This window comes from Oenanthe melanoleuca, chromosome 6, assembly GCF_029582105.1.
Source record: "Oenanthe melanoleuca isolate GR-GAL-2019-014 chromosome 6, OMel1.0, whole genome shotgun sequence".
Lineage (NCBI taxonomy): Eukaryota > Metazoa > Chordata > Aves > Passeriformes > Muscicapidae > Oenanthe > Oenanthe melanoleuca.
The window spans coordinates 18,521,902-18,543,962 of NC_079340.1; the positions used below are offsets into that span (position 1 = coordinate 18,521,902).

Consider the following 22,061-nt stretch of genomic DNA (forward strand, 5'->3'; position numbering starts at 1 on the left):
TTCAAGTCTACAAATAAAGCAAATACAAACAAATATCTCTGACATCATAGAATTTGCTCCCTAAATTAAATTGAATTTGGCTTTGACTTACAGCTGTCCCAAATGTTTATGCTAGGCTGATCACTCTGTTAGTATTTCTGGGATTAGATCCCACTTGTTTTGCTGTTTCTCACAAAGAACTCGAAGGTTTTCATTATCCTTGCTGACGTAGCACACTGTGAGATGCCTGATGCTGTCAGTGGAATTGATTGGCACACCAGGACAGCACACATTCCACTTTTCTGCTCATATCAATGAGTGTCACTATAGGAAAAAACCCCTTATTCTTCCCTCACCTTGCTCAATAAAAGGCACCATGGATTTTCAGCACATTGTAATGAGCAACTAATAATTTTCAGATGCCCCTGCAAGATGATACCAATGCAGAGAGCAATTATTTTCTTAAAATACTTCCCTGGGTCTCCTTTCTCACTTTTTTCTTTGCCCTGTAACTGGCCTGAGAGGGAGCATAACCACTCAGAAGACCACTCCAAACTGGAAACCAGTCATCTCTAGGGCATGCAGAGGAGAGGAGTACATTCAAGAAAGTTCAGAAATGAAGCAACTGTTTTAACAAGTTGGAAAATGATATATCCATTGGTATAATAGAAGAGCAACATTTCTGAAAAAACTGATTTGAAATACACAGTTGGAGTTCATAAATGGACTTGGCTACAACTTCCTCCAGTACTTGCTGTGCTTTGGGGAAAGCATCAGAGAAATAGGAACTTCTACAGTATTTAGTAAGTCAAAATGTTTTGTCACAACATGGGTAATTGTTTTGTGCAGTACTTGATCAAAAATATTATGTTGATTTATAATGCATATACTTTATAATTTAAATAAAGATGTCCAATTTTTCAGTAAATATTGTCTTTATAGGAAAATGCAGTAAAGTTTAGCTTTTCCTGTGTTTACATAACAGTGTTCACTGAGATGAATTGCTGTTACTGGCTGGCCTGAAACCATTAAAATAATATATCTTTTCTAACTTAGAAATCACATATTGAATAGATAAAAATCACATAGTCCTGAACACACACACTGCTCTTGCAATGACACTTGCACCAGGGAACCAACATAAAGAAAATGAGCCTGGCAGGGACCACAGGAAAATGAACACAAGATTCTGCACAAGTGTCTTAATCAGACAACAGGATAGACTGGCACAACACACTTCTGAGGAAAAGTGGCACTCTGCATCAATATTTTGTCAAGAGGAAACAAAAAGAACATGTTGCTAAATCACACCTGAGACCATGAGCCTAAATCCAGAACTGTTAGTCCTGCATTTGGGCAAGTAGAGGCAGCAGACCTCTGACAAAGCTGCCTTTGTGATTGTATCTGGAGTATCACCACAGGTCAATGACCAGACATCAGCTGGGTCATCTGCTACTGAGAGGCCCTTAAATGGGATACTTCTGATGTTGCTAAGTAGGAAAAAATGGAACATGATGAAAACTTAAGAATAAACATTTGCTGTCAGTACTTACACCTTTAGTGCTCCTCAAGACTGACTTTTGCCTGTTCTGGTAGCCACTGATGCAGTCTGCAGAGTCCTTCTGTCCAGCAGGCAGCTTAGCTTAAGGGCAGGCAACATTCTACAAGAAGAAATACACATGGATAATATTTTAACTGATATTTAGTATTTGAACACAATGTCTTCAGGAAGAAATTGCTTATAAAATAGAGATAGCAATAGTAGTGGCACATTCATCACTACAAAAATTGCAAAACTAGCAATAGTTTACTGTCCAGGGGGGTCTGCTAATAAACTGCTGTCTGCAGAGTTGATTATTTTTAAGTAAATTGCTACTCCAGATATAAGAGGGATAAAAGCTTGCTGTCCTCACTACAACTTGTCTTTTCTTGCAAAGAATATATTAGCAAAACTTGTTCACCCTGTATTTCATAAAGATGCAATTTGAATAACCCTCTGAATAGCTCCCAAAATAGAAAACTTCTATGGCAGTAGGGTGTTGGAAATATCTGTTATACTTCTCTCAGGGCCAAGAATAAAAACATTGAAAATGCAGGAACCAATCTGTATGACAAGGTGCCATATGTCATCACAGTAAATCAATAGTAATGTCCTGCCTTTTATCCCCTGCCTAAAATTCTCAATATCAAGTTTATCAGGGTTACTTTAACATGTTCATGAAAACAGAAAGCTCTACCATGACATTTAACTCGTGTTTTTTTCCCTCTGTTAGGAGAAGTAACTCTCATCTCCCAACTCACCCAGCTCCAAGTGCAGCTTTCTCAGAAGCCAAAGGCCAGAGAGAGGTCCCAAAGCCTCCCTGTCCACTACTGCTAAGTCCAAAAGAGGAAAGAGTCAGCTGAAAGGCAGCAGGCACCACACCCAGCAGGAAGACAAGCCAAAACTGGCACCCAGCTGCAGAAGTGCTTCTCCATATTTGTAGGGATCAGTGATACTGGGGAACTTAATTCATGCCTGGCTTGAGCTAAAGTGCATTTTCCTGTGTGTGAGCAGAGGAGAACACATGAACAGAAACTAGTCAGGCTGCTGAGTAGATGCTAATTGACCAGTGACTAATTGAGGCTAATGGCTGTGGTTTCCATTGCCCATGTTGGAATGAGTTTAAACCAGCCCAAACCAGTGTCTGTCCTCTCTCACATTCCTCCAGCTGGTTCCTAGAATGGAAAGGCCAAAGGAAGGGTCAAAACATGGACCAGAAGGATTAAGGGCTTGAATAGTTCACAAGGCAGTCCAGAAGCTCTGGCCTGAAAGTTCTCTCCAATGCTTAAAAAAACCCAAACCCAACCAAAAATGAGACCCAACACCTGACACACAAAATTAATTTCTCTGAAATAGTTGCTGTGTTGAGGTGAAGTTGAAAAACAAGTTCTCTTTCAAGTCAATGAAAATTTTGATCCCTGAGTCCTGCTAGAAAGGAACTTTACCCAAATAATTTTCTGGAAGTGCCTTCTCAACACGATTTTAAGGGTTGTTTGTGTGGCCTATATCTTGAGGAACTAAATTTCAGAGCTCTCAAGAAATTGATGGAATTGTTTGCTCAGGTTAGCCATGGTTCTTCTACCAGGCAACCTAACTCACAGCCTTCATTGTCAGGAGGACCTTGGGGGCTGAGTCCTTGTGTATGTTCTGAAGAAAGCCCTGAATTCTGCTTGCAGGCAACTGAAATGAGATGTACACATTCCTCTTTGTTCATGGATTGCTTGGATGTAGAGCTTTCCACAAAAATCTATCTAGCTCTAGAAATACTCTCTTCTGTGAAAGAAGTGTTCAACTTTTACTTGTGGCACATGTTTTGACACAGTAAATTAAATATTTTCCAACTCTTTCTGCAAAAAAAGTCAGACAGATCCATAGTTAGACGGACACATTTCTGTCAAGGACATGCATGAACTGTACAGACCTCTGCTGAAGGAGCAGGTCAGGCAGCACACAGCAAAGCTCTCATCCTTTCCTTCCAAAAGGCATGTTTTCAGTCTCTCATAAATTAAAAGAAGCTTGTTTCTCCTCAGTTTGTTATTAGCCTTCTAAACAGTCAGATAAACTTTAGCTGTAGGTAGAGATTCAGATATTTAACAAAAAAGAAAGAAAGGATGCACTTAAAATATGCCCAGCTGAGTGTGCTCATCATTTGGGTGAAGATGGCTCTGACACCTTATTGTTCAACTTTTGGTGTGTTTTTTTCTCTCCTACCTGAACAAAATTTTGTGACAATTCTGTCTCTGCTCAGGACAGAGGCCCATGTTATTCAAAGACACTGTGTTAAATAAAGGATTAAAACTGTCTCTACAGAAAGAGATTTATAGCCTGGGTTTCTTTGAATTAGTTTCAATATGACAAGTGATGTGCAAGGTCAGCTTTATCAGAAACTCATCAGCAATCCATATCTCAAGTCTGAAATAAAGGTTGGAGTTAACTATCCCATTTCTTCCAAAGCAAAAAAAAACTCTGCTTGTTTCTTTTTGTCCTTAGGCAAACAAAAGGTCACAACGTTTATACTTCTGAATCTCACAGAAAGATGATTCATATTCATGTCATCCTGTGCTTTTCTCTGTAAGGGAAGGGATCCAGGACTGGAGTCCAACATTCATTTTGATCCCTGACCACCTGAGATGCTCGTTCTCATTAGGTCCATTGAGACCACTGTGTGTCACAATCCATGTATTTAATTCAGGCTGGTGCTGACCAAGTGTCAGTGATCTCAGAGACCCACTGAAGTAGGTGCAGAGAGCAGGAGGGCTCAGGTGTGGCACTGCTGCTGGCATGAAAGGACACAAAAGGAAAGAAAGAAAAAAAAAAAAGATAACATTGTCTTCATCCAAAACTGACTCTACTTTTATCTCATCCTCAGAATTCCCTTAATTGCTTTTATTTCATCCCAAACTCTGCTGCTCCCAGCCTTCCTTTTCTTTTTCCTATTCTGCTGAACCTCTATTTGCTACCACTAAAGAAATAAATTTGAAAACCTCCAACTTTCTCAACAGAGGAACATGCAAATTGATCTACCCCACTAAGAAGATTTTGGCTGTCTCTGTCAGCCAGGAGTTTCCCAGCATATAAAGATTTGATTAATGTGAGATTTGAAAGTAACATTCAAAGCTACATTTTCAAAACTGATCTAAAAATACTAACAGAAGTTATTATTATGTTTCCACAGCAGAAAAATTCCCTGATTTCCCATAATTATAGCTAAGCCTCACAAAGAGAGGGTATAATCAGAATAATAAAACTGTTTGTTGAAGCATTCTCTTGGTAGGACTAAAATTGCAGTTTCAAGCAAGATGCTTGTTCTTTCTGCAAACTGAAAGCATGAAATCTTTTAAGAGCAATATGGCATAAAAATAAATTTGACAGTAATATTAAGTCAGTTTTATATTGGAAATTAGCATTTTCTAGAAGGCAGAAAGAAGAGATATTGCTGCTGAGCCCTTTTAATGCCAGCAAAGGCTGATGCAAGCTCTCCAACAGAAAGAAATCCATCAAGAGGAGGCTGCTCTCTCCCCTGTGCAGAAATGAATTTGTGCTTTATTTTATTAAATAGAAAAAACATATTTTGCAAATATGTTTGTAACCCTACTCATGCCCTCTCATATATAATGGATCCCCTGGACTTATTTTTCAAAGGAACAAATTATAAATGGCAATAATGGACTTTAAATTAGACATAGATTCTCCTGCATTATATCTAGCCAGGCTGGTTCTCACCTTAATTTGAATTACTTCAAATTATTCCTGAAAATCCTCAAAATGGGAGAAATATCCCTTGGAGCCCCACTTCAGCATCAGAAATGTTATTCTTCTGATGTGGAAGTAGAATTATCCTACTAGACATTCCTCCAAGAGCCCTGGCTGTGGAGATTACAGTGATAAACCTCATCATCTCCAATGAGTTGCACAACTTGGGAAAGTTCCTTACTCAGTAGGAGTGACATCAGCTTCCACACACTGCCAGCCTCTTCCTTCCCTCCCACACAGGCTGACACTCACTGGATTAGCCTGCCACTTCCATAGATCCTTCTACATGTGCAAATGTGTTCCTACTTCCACATCCCATGAATATGCAGAGGCTTTTTGTGTTGGTGTAATTGTGATGAAATGTCAGGGCTGACAGGAAACAAGCATCATAGTAAGAAGCAGCTAAAGCTTAAAATGTTCTTTTGTTAAAAAAAAACCCAAAACCAAAGCACACAAACCCTGCACTTTGAAATTCACAGAATAAGTGAGTTATGGACATCAAGAAAATTCCATCCAGCTGCACAAGCTGAGGCAGCTCAATACTCCAGGGCTAACTGAGGCTGTGGGTTGATGCTTGTGAAGAAGAGTGGTTTGATCTGCATTTAGACATCACTCAGTTCTCTTATAGCCTGTCTGGGCCCTCCAGAAGCTCTCTGAGATCTAAGGACTCCAAACAGAGTCACATTAGGTGCACTCAGCTAAAAAGGAATGATCAGCTATCGTCCCAAAAAGATCCACCAGACCTCCCAAACCCTGCACGTATGCCTGGTGCAGCCATCTCCAGGTACCTGGAATACAGCAGGCAGCACAGGCTCCCATTTCCATCCCTGCAGCCACTACAGCTCCAAACAGCTCATATTGTGCTGGGGTTTGCTTGCTGGAAGGCTGTTTCTAAGTCAAAGCCCCACCCTTGCCCTTCCTCAGCACACCCTGAGCTCAGCACAGCCTCTGCTGGGCACAGAAGAGCTCTTAACACACCTGCCATAAACACACCTGGTGGAAGAGCAAGGCCTTTCTGGACTTCATTCTGCAGTGACTGATGTACATGATGCTAAAGTTACCTTGAGGGTTTGGACTGGAACTGGCATTTGAGAAAGCAGTGAAAGACACTCAGAATCACAGTATGCCTTTCTCTTCACAGGCATTACAATAACAGTCAATAACAAACTTTCCTGTCCCAGCCCTCTTTTCTCAAGTGCTGTCCCTGAGCAAAGTTTTATATAAACATTGCAGATATTTCCACACTTCCAAAAAACAAGGTACTTGTTCCCAGGTGCTTAGGATCCCACTGTACCTGGCAAAATCCAGCAGGAAAACACCCTCTGGACCATTTCTTCAACCACCTCTAGCCAAAACACTGTTTTACCCATCTTCATAACCAGAGATTAAGCACGTTAGTCACTCCAGACCTAGAGAAAGCAGCTCTAGCACAGGTATCCCAGCTGGCCACTGAATTTAGGGTGACCAGCCTTTCCCCACTGTGGTACAGCTCAAAGCTCTGCCATGTGAGGAGCTGGGCAGAGCCTTTGAGGGTCAACAAGGAGCAGCAGCAGCCCCAGCTCTTGGGAGTGAATTTGAGGGTAAGAAATGGGACAGGAAAAGGGTTACCTCATAGCCTTGTACTGCAGTGACAGTGACAACTTTAGTCAAGTGATGTCAGAGTGGTGCCATGTTCATGGAAAACAGGAGAAAGAAATGCTATTCAGAAGTTGTATGACAATAATTTCACTTCCTCATTAAGGTTCACTCTGCTGATTGCATTTTCCTCATTGTATTTCCTGAGCCAAGCTTTTGTGCTGCACTTGAAAGAAAATGATTGCATGAAGGAAGATACATTCTAGGAGACTTCCTGTCAAGTCATTAATGAACAAAACCCAAAACACTCATAATTTCTGAGCATATTTTTTCAACATTTTTTGCTAATTTTTGTTCCTTTACCTGTCATAGGTAGGTCAGCACAACAATTTTTTAAATCTCTCCTTATGGTTTTCTGGAGTTAAACCATGTAAAACATTCTCTTCAGTTTTCTGCTCTCACCAAGTCTAGCAGCTAGTAAGTAAAACATCAGTAAGTGAACTATTCAATTCAAATAAATTGAAATATTACTATTATAAAGTACAATATTAATACATAATGCAAATAAACTATAATTTTATATTAATATAATTACCACAATTAATTTATTTTATATAAATACATTAAATATTATAAATTATACAGCAACATTCTAAATAAAATTAATTTTAAAAATAAAATTAACTGTGAAATCCATACTATGCTTCATCTAGAAATGTTCCAAAGATGCCTTTGCTTCTCAAGTTTTGTAATATTAACACTTTGAATTACCTATAGGTCCAGTCCTAAAAATAAAGCACCCAAATAATGTTTTTGTAACAACTGAAATCAATTTCACCAAAAGCAAGAGGAGTGTCAAGCAGAGAATCAGAAAGAATCCTTTTTGGGGGTCAAAAACAGCTGTTAAGTGTCCCAAAGCTGTTAAAAACTAAGTGAAATTGTGGATTCTAGGTTTTTATATTATTTTGATATTAAACTGTTACTTTGAAGCAATTTTTATGTTTGCAGAACAGGTCCTCTATTTATTATCAAACTTACATTACATATTTTGGGTTTGAACATGCTATAAGAAATAAAAGCCTCAAACATTATTTCAAGTATTATATTCTATTAGGCAATCCTGAATAAAATCAGGCTATAGGTGTGTTATTCTCCAGCAACTTTGGCTGGTTTAGCAAAACATTATACACTTCCTACAAATGCTGTTATTTGTTTTTATAATGGGCAAATTGCTGTGTAGTCTGCTTGGCTTCCTTCCTCTCTTCCTTGCTAAAATTAGTTGTTCATGCAACAATCCATCATCTTCATCCTTCCTGAACCCTACAGTGAAAGCAGGTTTGGATTTTAATTCTCCTCTAAACCAATATTTGATGCTTATCCTTTTTGAATGTCAGCTGTTTTCTAAGATCATAAACATACAATCCTTTCCACATCTCCATTTATACCTTAGATCCAGAAAATCAAAAGATTTACTAACTGAGCTCCCATGTCTCATGTAACAGTTCACAGATCCACCCCTGAACACCAGGTACTTTTGTCCTAACAAAACTTTTGCATGCCAAGAATATTCTTGGTGATGTTAATATGACTCCTCAAACTCAGCAAAATCTAAAAAGAACTCACAATTCCCTTGAGTCCTTGACTGAGGTTATGCCTCAGTCTAATCAATTCTTTTTATACACCATCACCAAGAGATGCTATTCTCTTACATATCTAAGACTTGCTCTTCAGGTAGTCATCTCATCACTATCATGTCTTCCTCCTAAAAAAGAGTGTTCTTGACCTTTTCATACAAAATCTACATGCTATTTCAAAAGTAGTTTCTTTCCTGTGTCAGAACATCTTAGTCCATCTTTCCTTTGCTGTAGCACATTAAGTAGAGACTATTGATCTTCCCCTTCAAGATTTTTCATAACAAAATCCATTTATGTTCACAGTTTCTCACACAAAATCAAGGTCAGATCACAGCTTCCACTGCCAGCCATGGTTGTTGCCTAGTCATTACATTTTACATTTTCTTCTTCTGCCCTTGTGTTTATATCCACTTTGCACTTGAAATGTGGGGGATCTTTCCACTAATACCTGCAACATGAAAATTACTACTCTTCTTCAAGTGCCAGCTTAAAAACTTTCCCCTGCTGTAATATTTACTGACCATTGAAAACAATTTGGATACAATGACCCAAATCCCTCTTTGTAATCACTGCAGTCCTATTGTCTCTGCACATGGGTCCTCTGGACACTTGTGTTGTTTTACTCTTAAATTTCAACCTTTGTGGAGCAGAAACCTTTTACTCTGTGCTATGGAGAGAACAGAATCTTTTTCTGTGACTACATTTTTCTGGCATTGCAATATTACTGGCAGTAATAATAATAATAACAAATAAGATGTAAATCAGATGATTTGTGAGCTGGAAAAGAACTAAGCTGAAGAAATCATTCACAAGATATTGCTCTATTCATTGAGCTTGAACTAAGTAATAGTTAATCTCTGCATTGAGACAAACTGGGTGTTTCTTTCTATTTAGATTTCTCAGTATTCCATTGTCAAGAAGTTGGACATGATGCAAAAGGAAGACTCAGGATGTGACCCCATTTCTCTAGGAGCTATTCTGGGAGAGGATGGTAAAAACTGTTTCACAATTCTTCAAGTAAGTGATTATTGATAACAAAACTGAAGGAACAATAAATCTGTATGGAACAGAAGTAATTTTGGTACTGGAATGAGGGGTATTCACCAAAACAAGGAACATTCAGGAGAATTAATTCAGTTGCCAAGTGCACTATCCTCTCTTTTATACACATGTGAAATCTGATATAAGAGTGAGGAGCATTTTCTCTTAAATGGAAACAGCCTTTAGGGAACAGCACTTGTTTGGTTTACATTTTTTAGCTGTGACTTTACTTGTGAGACACTGTGGTTTCCACAACTGCATTATTACTAATCTGTTCTGGAAATGTTTATATCTTTAGCCTGAAAGGGTTATTTCTGCATTATTTTTATTTTTTCCAAAACCCTAAGAAAACTCTAAGGGTGAGAATTGAGATCTTACATAACACAGCAAGAGAAAATTTTCTAGAACAGTAATTTCAAGATAGAAAATGAGTGTGCATCACAGACACAGTTGTAAAAATTCTAGTACTAAGGAGTGTTATGGTACATCTCCAATACTAACATGGCACTTAAGGAAGACAACATAAATTGGAAAAGGCATAGCTGAAATAAAACTAGAACTGTAGACTATCATGAATTACAGTTCCTATCATGAATTACATTAGTTCTAGCTAAACATTGCAGCAACTTGCAAATGAATGTTGCCTTTTATTCCATGTAGATTTTGGAAATGAATGTTTAATCTGAAAAGAAAAAACAAAAAAAAAAAAAAAAAAAAAGGATTACTAAACTGAACTATTTGTATTCTTGAAAGAAAAACGTGCATTTCTTTTTTTTCTTAAATATATGTGTTTCCTAAAGCCAGAATCATCTGATATACATCAGGTCAAAATAGGAAAAACAATAGAAAGGGTGAAAAAGCAGCTTTGGTTACATTTTTTCATGCTACACATAACAAAGACTGAAAAACAAGGGAAGTGTCTGGAACTGGTGAAACCCCTTTGAGACTGGGAACTGGTACAATTACACCAGTCACATTTGCTTTGGTGCACACCACTTGGCCTGTGGTGTCCTCTTACAAGATAAAAGATTTTAAACCCCAGGATACAGGGCAGGGTTGCAGCAATGAGACCTTAGCAGCATTTCCTGCAGGAATTCTTTGAGAATTCCACCCCTCCAGTTCAGTCCCATTTCCCAAGGTGCTGCTCTCAGACTCAGCCCCACAGTGGTGATTAACTGGTGGATATGGGCTGGACATGGGCAGGCAAGGTGCACTCACTGGATCACAGCAGCAGGACCAGGCTGAGGAGGGGATTCTGCCCCTCTGCTCTGCTCTCATGAACCCACACAAACACTGGGTCCAGCCCTGGCTCCCCACCTAAGGACATGGACCTTTGGGACAAACCCAGAGCAGGGTCACAAAGGTGCTCAGGGGGCTGGAGCACCTCTGCTGTGAAGAAAGGCTGAGGAAGTTCAGGCTGTTCACCCTTTCAAAGATAAATGTTCTTAGAACACTTTCCAATACCTAAATGGCTTCAAGAGAGCTGGGGAGGGACTTTTCACAGGGGCATGTAGTGATGGCACAAGGGGTAATGGTTTTAAACTAAAAATGGGTCAGTTTAGGCTAGATATAAGGACAAACTTGTTACAGTGAGGATGATGAAACAGTGGCACAGGTTGCCCAGAGTCCAGTGACTAAGTCCAGTGACTTTATGCTAAGAGCAGAAAGGATTTGAGATATACCAAGTACTGGTCACTGTTCCAGGATATACCCCTGTCTCTCTTAAGCAGAGGTTTTATTTTTAGACAAGTGCATAGCAATCTTAGACAATGCAGGGCAAAAAGAAAATTTAACAGCCTACATATCAGGATTAAAGCACATATAAGTCAGGATTAAAACTCAGTCCCTTTGCAGGTATTTTCAAACCCATGTGCTGAAGAACTATTCTGATCTTGAGATCTCAGGTTCCCTGGAGTACCAGGAGCTCTCCAAGAGCTATCTGCATTAACTGTGTACAGAGGAGCTAGGACCTTTTTGGCTCCTTGCCTGAGACTGGAGCATTAAATCCCACACACTGGAGGAGGCCACAGATCTCAGACCCAGCACTGTCCTCTAGCACAGGCAATTCCCAAATCCCCTCCCAAAACCTATCAACATTAGAGTAACCTATTAAACCATAAACCCAGAACCCATTAACACTAAAAGATAACACTAAAATAAAGAGAAAATAAAGCTTGATTACAAGACATACCTTCCACAATGCAGGACAAGGAAGCAGGTAACACTTTTGTGTCTAAGGCAGCTCAGTTCCCACACTGTGCTTCCCAAGGCACTCTGATGCCAAAGGGTAAACAGAAACCATGTAGAGCTGTGCTTACACAGAGAGGAGAATTGTGAAATGCTGCTCCTGAAATAGCTATTTCTCACTGTTTTGTACTGCATACTGTATCTTCAAGTGCTGGCCAGAAGAATTTTTCACACAAATGAACTACTGGGAATTTTTTTCTCAAAAAAGAGCTCCTACAGCCCATGCACTGAAAACCCGAACAGGAAACCTAACATAAAAGCAGCACAGTCAGAAAATACTCTAGTCAGGATAAAACCAAGAAAGAAGAAACTATTTAGATGCAGTTTTATGACCTATACCTGCCAAAATTCCCACATCAGGTTTCATGGTTTATGCTCATATTTTCCTATAGAAGGTATTTTCTCCTTTCACAGTAAAGAGGCTGCACTGTCATCAGGGGAAACCAACCAGACAGAGTACTGTCTCTATAGTCAAGCTCACTCTGAAGTCAAACTAAAAAAATTACTCTAATAGTTTGGCTCAGTAATTTCTACCATTTAGCTTATAATAAAAACAGGTAATGCAAAGTTCCATTGTTCCTTGTGGTTGCTGAGCTGATAAAGGTTAGAGTCTCTATTGGCATATTTACCAATCTCTGTAACAAATGGCTTTACCTACAGTCTGGTTTGCATGAAGTGTTCAGGTATCAGTGTTAAACATGTCCAAAGATATACTTTGGGTTTTTTGTACTTTAGTGTTAACCTTTACCACTGTGAGTTGCTTCTTGTTTTCTGTATTCTGCATGAGAAATGACCTCAAATATCTGACTGGATCAGAATTCATCCATTGTTATGTGCTTTGCATTTAATGGGACTTTATCATCATTAAACAGAAATATACACTCTGATCAGTACAAAATTTTCAATGTGAAATTAGGTTTAGACTCAGAAGGTTAAAGGAAGCCACTGGGAGGGGATCTGTCCCCCCTCCTTAGCAGCCCTTGGAGCTGGCAGAGGGAATGACCCCTGGGACTGCTGAGGAGAGCTCATGTCATGGCTCTGATGAGCTCCAGCCTCCAGCACAGGAAAGGAGCAAATTCACTGCCTTATCTTAGTGCCCCCTGCCACTGTCCTTCCTTGCACTGTCACAGGAGCCACCCCACGTCACCCAGGCATGGCAGCATCTCCTCTGGAACACCAGGGCTGGCTGCCTGCTGGCATCTGAGCACCAGCTGAGGGGAAATAAAAGTTTCAGCTCACCTGTGGCTTCACACCAGTACAACTCACATGTGCTGCTACCTCATGAGTTGAAATGTCTGTGACAACACCACATACTTCAATTGCCAGACTTTCTCCTGGCCTTACAAGGGATTTTCTCTTATGGGAATATTTACAAACTGTGGGGTAAACATCCCAGCTGTACAGACCTCTGGTTACATTTCCATCTGTCAAAGCTCTAGATCTCTCTAATGCATCTGGCAAACAAACAATCACACTTACAAATCCAATATGAAGGTGAAAAAACTTCCAGGGTTAAAAGACCTACCTCTAAGCTTTGACCAAAACAAATCTTAAAAATACAACACCTAGGTTCTTGAATTGAAAAACAATGAAAATGTTTTATAAAATCACAGTGATTGCCTCTAAACAAAAATCAAGGACTGATGTTTTCTCTTGTGTTGTATGTGGTGAAGATGATGCTGGGTATTCCAATAGAGCAGATGCAGACAGTCTGCTTAACTCAAGAGATTTCCCTCCAAGTTTCCTGCAGAACAGTTTCCTGTAAGAGTATGTCTGTGAGAAGCTATCATCCTCTCAGCAGTGTGTCTGGTGGAGACAAACCCTTGCTAAAGGGAAACAGAGCCCTGCTAAGGGAGACAGCCATTGCATCATTCAGCTGATTCATCTCAGCCTTGACTGTATCTGATAAACAATAAATAGCCTACAGTATATCTTAGCACTCTGATCACTTTCACTCATTGTATTTGTTCAGAGCAAACATAAAGAGACAAAATGTAATAAAAGTAAACATTAAAAACCCACCTGCTTTAGACTTGCAGCTGGAAACTCAGCACTCAAGCAAACACTACACATCCTTTGTCAGAATTTTGGGGGCTCACAGAAGTACATTTAATCTTGGTTCTGTTCATTCCTGGAAAGTGGATGCTCCAGCGTTGTCCAGAACTCTCTTTCCATCCTATGATTCCCAGTGTTTTCTCTGCACTCTCTTCTCATACTCTGTGGTCTGTTTAGCTCTTCCTTCTGCTTTTGACTTTTTCCTCAGTGGAAAAACATGAAACACTTGTTACAAAATTATCCAATCCACTTACCTATCAAGTTTTTGACACTTTCAACATTCCTACAAATCAGTATTTTAACCATGGTCTATTTTCAACATATCTGTCTTTTGGTATCCATTCCTTTCATCCCTCATTCCTTTTCCTCTATGTACAAGGCACACCCTGATAACCAATTTCTATCCTCTACCTCTAAGTGTTGTTATCTGTTCTCATAATTTTACAACAACTTAGATAACAGAGGTTTTTTGGCAATCTGAAATCTAACGTACATAAAACTGAAAAGGGAGTAACACACAATGGAAGAGGGAAATGACTTGAAAGGCAAGCTCCCAATGAAATCACCTAGGAATGTGCCATGCTATGTGCCAATGAAATGTGGTGCAGACCATGGGCACTGCTGGTCACTATGGACACAAAAGTCACCATGACTGTTTAACAAAGAGTTATAAACACTCCTGTAAAACAAGAGCTCCAATCCAACCACTTACTTTTATGCACATGTGCTTAACTTTAAATCTGAATCAAACCTGTATTTTTCCCTGTGCACTCCAGAGCAAGCTTCCCCAACTAATCCCATGCAAACCTTCCAGATCACCAGTCATATATCATTAGATGTTACAAAAATGTTTTGCTTCCACACTACAAACTGGCAGTTTCAGTAAATCTAACTAGAAGTACAATGTTAATTGTTGGATGTCTGCTTTTGATGACAAAATGCATAACCCTTCAGTAAGTAGCTCACCAAACAGCTGATTTAGGCTCATAAACAGTGAAGGAGCTATCATGAAAGGAACAGATGTCTGTTGCAAAGTGTTCCCAAGCAAACAAAAATAATATTACTATATTGGCATCTTCAACACAGCTTTTAATTCCTTTTATCCTCCTGTCTCCTCACTTGAATCTAAGCCTTTTGTCTGCCCTAAACCAAGGGAAGAGACTTGGAGACTGGCTGCTCCTTGAGTCTTCAGGTTCATTCCACAGATAAATCACAGCAGTTGTTTCTGTGACATTTCCTGCCCCAAAGAGCCAGCCAAAAATCCTATCCACATTCTCATCATGTCAAGTATTGCAACATCTTTTAACAGGAGCCATCAAGCAGAGTCTTGTCTTGCTCCAGTACACCTAGAAAGCAGCTGAAAAGATCAACTCTCTCATCTTTCCTCCACCACATCCTTTCCTTGTTGGCCCCCACACAAATCCCTTCCTAGGCCTTCCTGATTTCTGCCTATCTGTCCATCTACACAGAAGGATTAGCTCCCAGCACCATTCAGTCTGTACATCACCACTGTTCTTCTCAGGAAGGCACCTCTTGCAAAAACTCATGCCTGCAAGGAGTACCTATTAAACAAGAGCAAAAAGCATTTTGTTGTACTTTTGCAAGGACACAAAACCCTTTTTCCATGGTACACAGTTAAGAATCTGCTTCCCTGCTTTCTTCCAACTGCTTGGACCTTCCTGTTGCCCCTTGCTTTACAGCCAGTGCATAGTCTGTATAGGAGGGGGTGTGAGAAGGGGAAGCAATGATGTTTGTAGGCACCACTGTTTACACAGTACCAGGCACAACAGATCTTCATCCATCAGTGCAGTTCCTGGACACTCTGACAATAAACAAACACTAGCAGCATGTCCAGTAGACAGGCTGTGAATGCTGAATCCCTCCCCTGCACAGCACAGATCTCACAGCTGCTCTCCTTCCAGCTTGGTGCCCCTGAAGAGGATGCTCCTGGGGCTCCCAACACTCAGCCCCACTCCCACCCACCTCACAGGAGCAGCCAAAGCTGTGGCAAAGCTCCCTGGGCAGCTGGGGACTTGTAGCAGACCCCTGCACTGCTGCTGCCCAGCTGCTAGGGAGTGGGTGTCCACATCCCCAGTGCTTGTGGTGAGGAAGGGAAATCGTGAATGTGATTCACAGCTTCCCAGGCAGCACTTTCCTGTTGAGACAACTGTGCTCACTGTCCTACCCACAGGCCGCTGACAGACTGAAGCAAGTTCAAGGGGTCAGAGACCTCTCAGAGGATGCTGAGGGAGCCGGCAGAGCCCACTTCAAGCACATCCCAAAGAGGAGGAAGCGATGCCGCCGCATCTCGCTGCGATGGGAACGGGGAGAAGGGGGGTGCTCCCACTGCCAGGTCTGTAACTCCATGAAGAACTGGGTCAAGATTAAAAAAAAGTTCATCTCCCTGCTGGCAGAAAGCAACAGGAAAGCCTCTGCACTTGGGAAAGAGCCCTGCTGGGGTTTATTGCTCTTCTTCCAATTGTGAGGCTGAGCACAGGTAAGGGTGAAAAATATCAGGGGAGCAGAGAACTGGAGAAAATTCAAAAGCCACCTGTCTCCCTCAGGGAGCAGCAGTGCTTGGCACAAGCAGCATGACCCTGGCTGCCTCAGGCCCCCAAGGAAACAGAGGAAACCATGTAATTCTGGAGACTGGCAGGAAATCATAGAGATCATCACTCCAGCCCTCTGCTCACAGCAGGACTAGTTTCAGATAGCTCTTCCAGACATCAGGGAGCTCCTGCCTCTGTGCCAGACTCAGAGAGATGATGGGTTCCATTTGAGCTGAAGTAAATTTTGTTTGTAGTAACTGAAAGAGAAAGTGTCATTAACCAGGCTGAGCACACCACATGAATGTTCACAGTGCCACAATCAAAGGGACCTCCACCGTGCACACACATTTGTTCCTCCACACCTTTGGCAAGATGCAGTTCACCCTCTGCTGGAAAGCCAAGCAGCCTCTTCATCTGTGTGCAAGAACAAAATGACAAAGTGCCAAGAGTCATTTGTACAATGAAGACATTGTGTCACAGACTTCATTATCCGTGCTGCTCGTGAAGGAACGAGATCAAAACCCTCAGTACGGGAAGCATTGCAGTTGACATTCAAGCACAAATGGCTTTGCTCTATTAGACTTTCTGCCACCAGAAGTGATTACATCAGTCAGAATTTGAATACACTCTGACCTAGATTTTCAGAAGCCCATAAAGGAGACAGTTATCCCAATCCTCTTGCACAGATACATACTGAGCTGCTGATCTAATTGTTATAAAATAAAGTACTAAAGTCAAGCTGTAGACATTGGGTTGAGAGCTGGACCTTGGGTGAGGATGGAAAGAATCTGAGTAGGGAGTGGGAGCAGCAGAATTTTGCCTTTTTCCACAGAAGAGTCTATTTATGTTTCATATCACTGTTTGACTATCAGCAGGAATGTTGTAAGCCAGTTGACCCAACAAAGCCACTTAATTTCCTGATCCTGCTGCTAGGTTTGTTATTAGCCAGTGTCTATCAATGTTTGGGAAATGAGTCATCTCATACTTACTATCAGTAATATATGGTTTTTCCTTGCCATTATTTCTAAGTTCATGACAAAAACAATGTACAATGGAAATTTTACAGGATTCTACTATTTTCTAAACTTTCTATTGGTTCTTTTGGGATGATACTGGCACACCTGGGTTTTGTGTCAGGTTCAGAGATCTACTGTTGTCCTACAATGATTTATGGAGCAATACATTAGTGTGGAGCCATAAAAAGCCAAATTTCATTTAATATAAAGATAGAAAATTATCAACAGTTTCTCCAGGAAACAATAATTCAGAGTTTTATGGTGGCAAGGAACTTGGAATTTTTAGCAGAGAGGACAAATAAGATGATGGTACTGATCTATTTTATTTAACAACTTTAGTATCCTACTTTAAGTTCTTTAATATACAACAGGAATGTTTCTAACTAAGCTGAGTTGGTAGGGAATGCATCTCTAACCCCTTAGTGAGAAAATGATTCTATATAAGCACTCTAAAATTACTCACTGCTGCAATATACTTTTATTTTCCTCCTTGTGGTTATCCATGTCATAAAGACAAGTTTGTCTTAGGCAATTTAGCAGTGAGTGATTCTAATCAGCTGTTACAAGGCTCCTGCCCAGCCTCCCTGGGGATCCAGCAGCTCACCTTAAACCATCTTCCTCCCTCATAAATCCCATCCAGCAGCCCTGCTGTTCCAGCCCCTTCTCCCCTGCACTGTGCTCAGTTCTGCTCATTATTTCCTCCAGCTCCACATTCCCCAGGTTCAGTTGGTTTCCCAACCAAAAAAATCTACCAGGATTTTGTCTTTTTCCTCTTTAAGGAAAACAGTAATATCTAAAAGCTACTCAATCTGCCTTCACAGAAGCTTGATTTTCTTATTTTTTTTCCTTTTATTTTTGGGCTAGGGTATTTTTGTTTGCAAAGAAAATAAAAGACAATTATGCCAGAACATACTGTCTCATATTCAAAACATCTTTTAAACTTGCAGAGCAGCATTGGGAATCCCAGCTCTGTTTCTGACTGTGCTTTTTGCAGAAAGCAGTGTCCCAGGCTGCTGAACTCTGTGTGACTCTTCAGTCCTTTGAAATGCAGGCCACCCTCCACTCCAGCCCATTTCCAGCAGACTGAAGTCCTGCATCTCTTTAATGCCCTGCCCAGCGTGTTGCTGAGGGATTCTTTGCTCAGTCTCATTCTTGTTTGTGGGATCCACAATTAGGGATTACACTGGCCTTCAGCAAAGAACAGAATTCAACAAAAGAGCTTTGTAGACCATACAAGCTTTAGTGACCTCTTCAGTAAAGAGCTAATAATTAGCCCAATTCTGAATTACAAGTGATATTTTCTATAGGATCTAGCACCTATGGTTATGACTCCTGTCAAGTTAGAAGACATGCAATCAAAACAGGATTTAAGCCATTTAAGCAAGCAGGAATTAAATTGCTTTGTATGTGGCAAAATAATTCTGGGCTATGAAATAAGCCACAGCAATTAGGGTGAAAAAACCTCAGAGAGTCTGTAGAATAAACACACAGGGATGATTCAGCTGCAAGCTGCACAACTACCAACTGCTTTGCAGGGTTTTGCTCACACTGTTAGAAAACAGAAGCTGCATTTACAGGCTTTGCTTCCAGAAAATCCCCAAAGCCAAAATATGTCTCAAGTAGAATGAGAGCCCAGAAGCAGAAATGTCATTATTGTCAGCATCTGCTTTATGTAAATTCAGTGTACAGATTTTGCACAGCACCTTCAAACTCCACTGCATTCTTCATTCCCTCCTGGCAAATCATCCTTTCAAATAAATAGGAGGATTTAAGTATCAATAAACCATAATAGACACTGTCAGTAGTGCAACTAGGAAGAGCTTATGAGGTTTAAATGAAGTATCCATAAAAATATGCAAAAACCAGAGGTTTGTGTGCATTCCTAGTTGTTATACAATACCAAAAGGTAAGTCAGAGTAAAGAAATGTAAAGAAAGAAGAGAAAACTTTTTTGTTGTTGTTAAATTACAAGAACATATCCTCCAGAGATGATGTCATGCATTAAATGATCACATAGAAGCTAGGCAATTTTCTTCAGAATAAAACTAATTTTTTGTTGCAAAGATACATATTTGGACTATTAAAAACTATTTGGAAATTTCTATTATTCCTGCTTGAGTGAAAGATCAAATTTTTAAGGCAACAAATACATATGACTAGTTTCCATTTTTCGAAATCAAATGCTTTTAATTTTGTTTTCAAATTAAACTTAGAATTTTGGATTAATATAAAAATTTAAAATAGTAAGAGGCTGTGGAACTCATCACTGGGAGCAATATGGAGATGGTAAGGAAAATTCACAGGATGGAATAAGATTAATAACCTCTATAGAGGTGGGGAAAAAAAAATCAAAACAAACCCAAAAAGACATTTTAGCAAGTACTTTTAAAACAAAGTGCCAGAGCATTGCATCCCAATGAAATCACAATAAGTTTCTGTTTTCACTTTCTGCTTTCACTTCAGAAGGAGCTTTAGATAAATGTAATTTAACCTAAATTCTTATACCAGACAAAAGTAGTTTATCTAACTCCTTGCAGATTATTTGCATGTCAAGGAGCTGATATATCCCAGTATTGAGCAGTTTTAATTGCTTAGTCTTCATCTCACCTGACCAGGAAAGGAGCAGGAGACTGATTCTCTTTTTCTGCAACATTAGAGAAAGGGGCCACAGTGGATGCTTGGCACATTTTGTGATCAATTTGCAGCTTCACTGTCTAGTCAGAAAGCAGGTCCATCACTAGGTGAAACACTTGTGAGTTCCTTTCTTCTCAGTCTTTTGTCTGCACCAATTAGTTTTCCTGCAAAGTCACACATTCTTCATTACAGTTCTGCACCATCACATCATTAGCACTGCTCAGCCCTCCTCAGAGCTGAATCCTTTCCTTTCCACCTTGCCCAGCCTGCATGCTATAAAGTAAAACAGATGAAGGCAATACCAGTTGAACATGTTCTGCACAGATCTATGGCTAAGATTGAGCATCTGTGTTGCTCACTGTTTCCTGGGGAATCAGTAATTAGCATTTTCAATCCAATGAAGTCCTGTCTAACAGGCACAATAAAGTTTGGAAGTGGCTACAGTTGTGCCTATCTCCAAGAAAACATTTCAATTACCCCTACTTTCAGGAGGGAAAAAAAGGTTCCAAAATGTTATATCCAAAAATGTTTAAAAGTATAAATTCATGAGTGTGCCTATTTTTTTAATAAAAGGCTGACAGTGGCTAACAATATGATTCCCAAAATCATGAGAGATGAAAGGCTTTGACAGAAATTGTCTTTTTTCCTCAGTCTGTGATTAGTAGAGTTGAGAACTAGCACCACTTCTAACTCCTCTCAGTTTTCATTTCCTCAAAAGGAGCCCTGAGAGTAAAACTGACCAAGAACCAGAAAGCTTTGGAGGTAAAATTAGCATCTAAAATCAGAGTGGCATCAGGAAGAAAAGAAGGCTGGGGAGGAAAAATATCCAAGAGAAAGGGAACTATAAACACAAAAGTATCAATATTGAATGGAGAGTGATTCTCCTTGCTGCAAAGGCAGAGCAAGTTAAACTCAGCCTGTTTCTGCAGTAGTTATTGCCACAGATTTTGTTCTACCTTTTTAATGCTGATTGAGGTCTAACCCAGGATTTCACATGAACAGGAAATTCCCACCTTGCCACAAGAAAAATTCTGCCCTCTCTGTCCTTAAAGACTGTTATTCCCCTTCTGCATTACAAAGTTGAGAAAACCCCAGAGAACATTTCAGATCCTTGTATTTTTGAGTAAGCTTTTTTCCCCCCACTCTTCTAGATTCAGTTGTTAATTTTGGCTCAGGGGAAACATTGCTGAAATCTTCATCAGCACTTCCTCTTTCTTAAAGTGAAGGTTTAAACTTCATCTTGACATGCTGCAAGCCAAAACCAAGCTTCTACCTGGAGGAAAGGATTAGGGCCTACTCAAAATGAGGAGGAGGAAATCACAAAACCTCCCACTCTAGGTGCAGAACCACCCATATCAGCCAGGATGACATGACTCAGATCAAGGCAATACCTGCAGACAGCACAGAATGCATTCAGAGCATTGCTCAAACAAAGCCAGCTCATTCCAGCCAATCTCCAAAAGAGACTTCTGGAATCACAGCCAGCTGTCACTTGGTCATGATGATACCAAAATGCCAAAGAGAAACTATATTTAAAAAAAAAAAAAAAAAAAGAAGAAGAAGAAGAAAGAAAAACAGCTGGAGTTTTCATTTCCAGATATGCTACAGAAATTGTTCCCCCTCTGAGAAAGTACTGAGAGATGTAGAAGCAGGAGAAGGGAAAGGGAGTATGAGGAAAGCACTGGAACCACCCTGTGCAAAGAGGCTTTCTGCAGGTGGGGATGCAGAACTGGGAGTGCTGAGCTGGATGAGGTGGGGACTGGTAATTTTCAAAGACAAATAAAAGTTATTTGCAATTTCTAAGGAAATTCTTCACATTGACTTCATAATGAGGAATGCCTTTCTTCTCACAAAAGATTATTTAATTTAATAATTAATGTCTCCCATAATTTACATTTGCTTACATTAATATCATGCAATTTTGTGTCTTAAACCCACTTAAACTATAATAATTGATTGTGCTAGGAGAAAGACATAAAATAATGATACCAGAAACAGCATTTTGGTAAGAGATTATTAGAAACACAGAAAGTTATACA

The 22,061-nt window shown here is 40.0% G+C and overlaps 1 long non-coding RNA gene across 1 annotated transcript in view; it reads right to left on the bottom strand.

Annotated features, from left to right (window-relative positions):
* Positions 1-11,784, bottom strand: part of LOC130254604 (uncharacterized) — a 50,495-nt gene extending 38,711 nt beyond the window's left edge. The window contains exons 1-2 of the long non-coding RNA XR_008840773.1: positions 11,714-11,784; positions 1,533-1,640 (exon numbers count right to left, since the gene is read on the bottom strand). This is a non-coding gene — a long non-coding RNA (uncharacterized LOC130254604). The remainder of the gene's footprint in view (positions 1-1,532; positions 1,641-11,713) is intronic.
* Between the last annotated feature and the right edge of the window lie 10,277 nt (positions 11,785-22,061).